Source organism: Tamandua tetradactyla, chromosome 1 (assembly GCF_023851605.1).
Source record: "Tamandua tetradactyla isolate mTamTet1 chromosome 1, mTamTet1.pri, whole genome shotgun sequence".
Taxonomy (NCBI): domain Eukaryota; kingdom Metazoa; phylum Chordata; class Mammalia; order Pilosa; family Myrmecophagidae; genus Tamandua; species Tamandua tetradactyla.
Window position 1 is genome coordinate 99,471,141 of NC_135327.1, and position 7,123 is coordinate 99,478,263.

The 7,123-nt window shown below is 42.3% G+C and overlaps 1 pseudogene; it reads right to left on the reverse strand.

Annotated features, from left to right (window-relative positions):
* Window positions 1-466: 466 nt before the first annotated feature.
* Window positions 467-3,753, reverse strand: LOC143681071 (unconventional myosin-Ib-like; annotated as a pseudogene).
* Between the last annotated feature and the right edge of the window lie 3,370 nt (window positions 3,754-7,123).

Genomic DNA, 7,123 nt, shown 5'->3' on the forward strand with positions numbered 1-7,123 from the left:
AGCTAACTTTCATCTGAGGTTCTTTCCTACGTGGAAAGGCTCAGGGTAATCTCTGCTGGCTTCTCTCCAGGCCTCTAGGTTCCAACAACCTTTCCCGGGGTGATTTCTTGCTGCATCGCCAAAGGCCTGGGCTGAGTGCGAGTGCTGAGATGAGGTATGCCGAGCTGCTTGGGCTGTACTACTTTGCGCTCTCTCATTTAAGTACCAGCCAATTAAGTCAAACATCATTCATTGCAGCAGGCACGCCTCCTAGCTGACTGCAGATGTAAATCAGCAACAGATGAGGTTCATGTACCATTGGCTCATGTCCACAGCAACAGAACTAGGTGCCTTCACCTGGCTAAGTTGACAACTGAATCTAATTACCACACCTAGGGACTCTAAAAGTAACAGCCTTTGGCAATTCCCAAATATACAATGAACCCCAAACAAAATAAAACTCAAATTGCCTATTACAAAGAAACAAGTCTGTGAAAGTAGAGAGGAGGTGCCAGTTAATGGACAGCAACTTCAAGGAGATGATTGTTTTCACACTGGAATACTCACATTGTTCTGGTTGCCCTGAATAAACTTCACACGTACTTTGTCCTTTCTAAACTGTACTAGGAACTCATCAGAAATTTCAATATTGAGTCAGGGGAACTTCTGACTTGACCTGTCCAGACTTTTAACCAGCAAGAAGATTATTATTTGTTAAGAGGAAAATCCGAACAGTACTCATCTCACTATTACAGTTAATTTCATTCACAACTTCAGCAAAAATAACCTGTTCTTCAATGGTATCTTTGAGTTTCTTCTAGTTGGGGTTCTCGCTGATTTCCCGGTAAGGCCCTTGAAATGGCTGCCCAGTACTCGACAGGTATAAAGCCTTCTTGTCTTTGAAGAGTTCGCTGGTTTCTAATTTCTCTTCATAAATAAGTTTCTGCTGCTCTGTGAACTGGTCCCTGAATATTTTACTCCACAAGTCAAAAATTATTTTTAGCTCCTTTTGAGTGAAATCCAAGAATAGGTAAGGTCTTGAGGGCCAATCCTTGTGTATTGGAGATAAGGAAGCCATCTCGTTCTTCATTTCCAAGAATTAATTTTGCACAATTCTCTGAATAGTAAACTCATACATTTTCTTCCCAGCATGGGATCTGAAGAATTTCCTGTATCTCTATATACCTTCAGTCCAAGCCAGTAAGTTCAAATGACAGCAACTGCATGCCTCCGCCTAGCCTCTTCCTTCAAGCATCTCAATTCCCCCTTCAGCCTTAGATCCAAGCCAATAAGTCCAAATAATAGCATGTTTTTCCCCTAGATTCCTCCTTTAGTCATCTCAGTTCACTCTGTGCCTGAATACCATGCCAGCAGACAGCGATGGTAGTGACTGCTTCCTTGCAGTGCTTCCAATGCTTCAGTTCCTGCAGAATTTTTCAAGCCTTCCAACCCCGGATATAAGATTGAATTACCCAGGCTGAACTCTTTGTCTTTTGATACCACTTTTGTTGTGCATATGTCCTGCACCAGGCAGCAATCATGATTTGGCGTTTTTTCATTAGTAGAAAGCATGTATGGTATTTCCTTCCCTGATATATCTTCTGAATGAGAGTAGCCAAATCCTCTACCCATTGCTTAGCTCTTCTAACTTGAATAATGTTCTTGAGTTTTGGATGAATGTTTTTGATGTATCAGAGAAGTATTCTTCCACAGGAATCTCTAATTCACTGCACAAAGCCTCCACACCAGATTTTGCCTGATCCTTTCCAATGAGGCCATGCTTGTTTACAAAGCAATTTGTATCTCTCTAGGCAAGGTTCATAGACCTGTCTGAAGGCATAGCTTGCGCTCCTCACTCGGACATTCTCCAAAAGACCCAGGCACTGGATCTGATGACAAACTAGAGTTTTGTTGAAGAAATGCACAGCTTTTTCATCATTTGACTTGACACATCTAATGTAGTTGGGGTTCTTGTTCTGTAGGCATCAGAGCGGCCTGGGAAGCCAGGACTGGGATCCAGCTGTGGGAGGCCTTTTCAGGTTCATCTTGGCAGGGTTCCCCTCGGGGAACAAAGACTTGATGAGGGACTGGCTGGCCTTTTACATGGCCTGGGACAGGTCGCATTAGAGAAGGTCATTGTTCTTGTCAACCAATCCTTCCATCTGGTACAGTACCTGCCAGCTTAATGTTGAACCCTGAAACAGCTGTGAGGCAGAGACAAATGAAGAGCACTTGCTCCTCAATCTCTCAGAGTGTTGGTAGGTGGCACAGACCTGGTTCAGCTTTTCTAAAAAAAAAGGTCTCACGCAAGACTATGCCAGACCTCAGACACTCTTCATCCAGCATGGCCCAGATTCCATTTGTGCTATTTTCTATTAGGTCACAAATGATAACATTATTGATGTAGTTAATGGGAGTCCATTCTATGTCCTCCTGCTTATAATCTTCTTGCTCTTCTTTAAGAGTAAGTTCAGGGTGGGCCACGGTGGCTCAGCAGGTAAGAATGCTTGCCTGCCATGCCCAAGGACCCAGGTACGAATCCCGGTGCCTGCCCATGTAAAACAAAACAAAACAAAACAAAGAGTAAGTCCAATGAAAATGTGTTGAAGCTTTTCATTATGATAATTAATTATAAACTGCTCAAAGCTGTTGTCCTCAAAAATTTCAAAGCCATAAATATCCAAAATACCCATGACCTTCTTTCTCACTTTCATTTGGGTCTTGATGCTTTCACTGATTCTATTTGCCAGCCATGAGACTGACCTTTTGTAGAGGTTTTTAGCCAGAGCTTCGCCAGCATAAGCCTGAGCCATGTTCAGGGTAGTTGAAACTTTCTCCTGCTTGGCTTTGATTGTCTGAAATCAAAGCTCACTGAAAGCTCACTCTAGAACTGACCAATTGATGCCAGTCAACTCACAGATTTCTTTTAACTCATTTTCATCTTTGATTTTGCTTTCATCTAAACCATTCACTCAAGAGTTGGGCTTGAACTTGATGTTTCCCAGTTTCAACACTGTTGCCCCATCTCCAAGACAGACTCGACTTCATGATCTAGAAAGCCCACAATCTGCATGCATTTCCAAGCATTCTGAAGTTTGCAGCATCATCCATCCCATTAACTTTGGCAGAGTCCAGACTCAAGTAGTTATATCAAACTGACATCCCTCTTGAGTTTAAGCTTATTGAGTAGCTCTTCTAAGGCACCAGAGAGCACCTGATAGAACACATGAAAGTTTCTTTCACCTCTTGTCTGCTTAACAACATGAGATTTCTCTAAAACATAGTTGCTTCTCACTCTTCCCAGTGGATCTCCTTTAAAGTTAAATTCAATGTCCATATATTTGCCAAATCTAGAGGAGTTGTCATTCCTTGTAATTTTGGTATTTCCAAAAGATTCCAGGATGGGGTTGGACTATAAAAACAGTTCTTTGACTTGGTTAACTTTTACTCCTTTTCTACAAAAGCTGCTGTGTAGGACATAAACTTACTGACCTTTTTTCTGATCCACTTTCTCCAGTAATGAATGCATTGGTCTTTATCTTGATCTCGTAGGCATCTGTATACTTCATCTGACAGGGCAAAGCTTGACTCAAGAAAGGCCAGTGGGTCCAGGACACCTCTGTCAGCTGGGGAGCATGTGGCTGGTGTCTGCTGGGGTCTTTGGCTTCTGGTTTCAAACAGTTTCCCTGGGGTGTTTTCTTCCTGCACCCCCAAATGTCTGGGTTTTTTATTGGCTTTGTCACTTCTTCCTCCAACATTTTTACACAACTTCATTGTTATATAAACTGTACATAGTTAAATTATATAATCTGAAGTTTTGACATATGCATGTATTCATGAAACCATCACCACAATCAAGACAACGAACATTTACATCCTCAACATTTTTAAAGAGCAGAAAACAATCAGAGCTGGATCCTTGCTAAATGACACCATTTGAGCTATACCAGCCCCCACCTTTTTCTCATCATTGGTGGGCTACCAAGGGTGAGGAATTTAAGGGAGTCACTGAGAGTACAATGTTCATAGTGAGGAAGGTTTTTCTGTCTGTCTCCTGCAAAGCACTCTCCACAATTCCAAGAAACTGGGACTCCAAAGAATAAGTCATAGCAGTTGGGGGTGACTGCAGGGAAGAGGAAATTGTCATCTACCTTCATCTGGACAATTACCAAGCTGAGATATCTGCAGGCCCTCTTTAGGTTTGGCACCTTGGCTGGAGATTTCTGAGGTGAGAACTTGATGGAGCAGCTCATACCAGCAGCAAGGAGGCATCATGGTAATATACTTGCATTAAAGGATAACCCTTCACCCCACTGTTCCCTGTGTCCTTTGTAGGGTGAGGAAGAGAAAGTAGGTGGCTTCCCCAGCTCCAAATGTAGGAGCTGGGGGGTAAAGAGAGAGGGAAGAATGATGGGGCTGCTCAGTCCCCACTGGCCAAGCAAGGTGATGGTTCACCAAGACAGGAGGTGAGGGTGTGAGCCATCGGTGGGGCTTGAAAGGGACACCCCGGTCCCTCTCCAGGAGGGTCTTCAGTGACAGAAGGGACCAGAATGCAGCAGAACAAACACCTAAAAAAATCACATGAGACAAAGAGACTATATCAGGAGAGCCGAACAAAGTGACCTCTCCAGTAAGGCCAGCGCCACTGCCCACCAACGACAGGGACAGTGATAGAGCACAGATTTTCCCTTCTCTCCAATTCCCACCTGCTCCCCAACCCTCTTAAGAAACCTGAACTAGAAGGGGGTGGAGTGAAGAAAACAAAAGACTGGAGATCTCCAACATCATGATATAGCAGGAGAGGGAAGGGAGAAGAGAAGATGAGATTGGGTTTAATATTGGACCAGACAGAACTTTTTAATAATAAAGAATGTCTCTAAAACTATGGGCTAGTCCCAAGATGTCACTGAAGGACAGAGAAGGGGGGTGATGAGTAAAAGAAGATAAGAATTCTCTACCTCGCTGAGAATTCACTGTACCAGATACAATCACAAAATTAAGAGTTAGCTAAGCAAAGTATAGACTATTAACGCAATACACTATACAACTAAGATATAATTATGAAGAATTATGTAGAAACATGGAACATATTTATGCACCATCACCTTAAATTTAAAGAAGAAAACAGAACAAAGCATAACAATTATGAAAAACAAATGTGTATGGGCAAAATCTTAAAAGGAATACAACAAAGGAAAATCATTTTGTTAAGACAGTATGGTTATGTTTGAAATTACTTTTAACGTATTTTATTTCTTTTACAATTTGAAAAGGAAAAAGCCATTATCCACCATCCTTCTTTACTAGTAAAGAAAAGTGTACATTTTCTCCATGCTCTTTTCTCTTTCATGGTCTAATAGGTACTTCTGATACTTACTGCCAAGTGGACACACCAGAGTGAGGCTGACAGGCCGGTTGCCCTCCTCCTGCAGCTTCAGGGGACACACAGACGGACCCCTGGAGGCTTCCACGAGTAAGTGGTAGCTATGCTGAGACAGAAAGGATGAGTAAAGGTGGCCAGGAGAAGAGGTTGAGAGGAGAATGCTCTAGACAGAGGGTATAGTACATAAGATGAGCCCAGAGACTTAAAAGAGGTTCTGTAGACAAATGAGTGAAGCTGGAGAGAGTCGGAGCATAGACTACAAGTTGGAGCTGGAGTCTAGGGGAACAGGGATGTGGAGGAGGGAAACAGGTCTTATAAACATTTTTTAAAACTTGGTAAGGGCAGTGTGACAGTGACTCAGTGGCAGAATTCTTGCCTGCCGTGCTGGAACCTGGGTTCGATTTCTGGTGTCTGCCCATGCAAAAAACAAAAAACAAAAAAAAAAGAAAAGAAAAAAAACTTGATGAGCATACGGATTTTAAGATAATAGCATATTACATAGATAGAGATATATGTATGCATACATTCATAATGCTTATGTAGTTGAATCATAGCAAAGATAACATGTTTGAATTTGAAATTTACTAGCTTTCTATATTTTCAATTCTATTAGGTTCTGGGAGTTTATATACCATTCTGGGATGCAAAGCAAGCATTTGGACAATGTGGGATTTTCTGGGGTCTCTTGGCAGGTCTCCCTGTCCCATACGTAGCATTTTACCTCTCCACACCTCCTTTGAGGGCTGGCCTTGCTCGTGGCCCTTGGCAGGGGTGGCAGGTGTGACCTTCCCCACACACGGAGGAAACTTGGAGCATTTCTAGCTACTTGTTCGACTCACTGATTTACCGGTTTCAGCTGATCTCCATCCTGCTAGAGAGGACTCAGGGCCAACTGGAGGCCTGGGTTTTCCATGAGTTTCTCACACAAGAGAAAGTAGCAGTGAAAGGTATGAAGGAGCAGGCGGGCCATGGGGCTCAGTGGCAGAGCTCTCGCCTGCCATGCGGGAGACCCAGGTTCATTTTCTGGTGCCTGCCTGCCCATGTAAAAAAAAAAAAAGTATGAAGGAGAATTTTTGCTAATAGGCAAGTCTTGGGTCTTGGCGATGAACTTTTCACTTAATGCTCTCTTAGGCAATGATGAGACAGCTCAGAAGAAGCAAATCTCTGAGACATGACAGATTGGTCCCAAAGACCATTAACAGAGGGTCACCTCGTCACACACACCTGCAGAAACAGGACAGTGCAGACCTCTGTACAATCCACCTGCCACAGCAACAACAGCATATTCCATTTACTCTAGTGCCAGTGCAAATTGGAAACGTGCAAGAGTTCACTGCCCACAGCTGCAAGCTTCAAAAATCGTCCTCTGTCTCCACTAAGTAGCTCAAGGAGACAGAACCTGCATGAAAACCTTTCAGTGTGAATTTGTACCCTTATGATTTCTTTTTTAAATATGAACATGCTTCTATTAGAATAATGAATGAAGTTACTGATAATTTTTAAAACACCAAAAATCTTCAGTTTTAATTATGGCTGATTTTCATGGAGCTTAAATACAATTAGGAGGCTGTTAATGAGTTTAGACTATTCCTCCCTCATTTTTCTCACACAATCACATCTGTACTTTGAAGTTACAAAAATAATACATGTTCATAGTAAGTTATGTATATGTATATATTTATATATATACAAATAAGTAGTGTTTACATGGCCACATATATCCACATACATATACACATATGTTCACCTGTACATGTACGT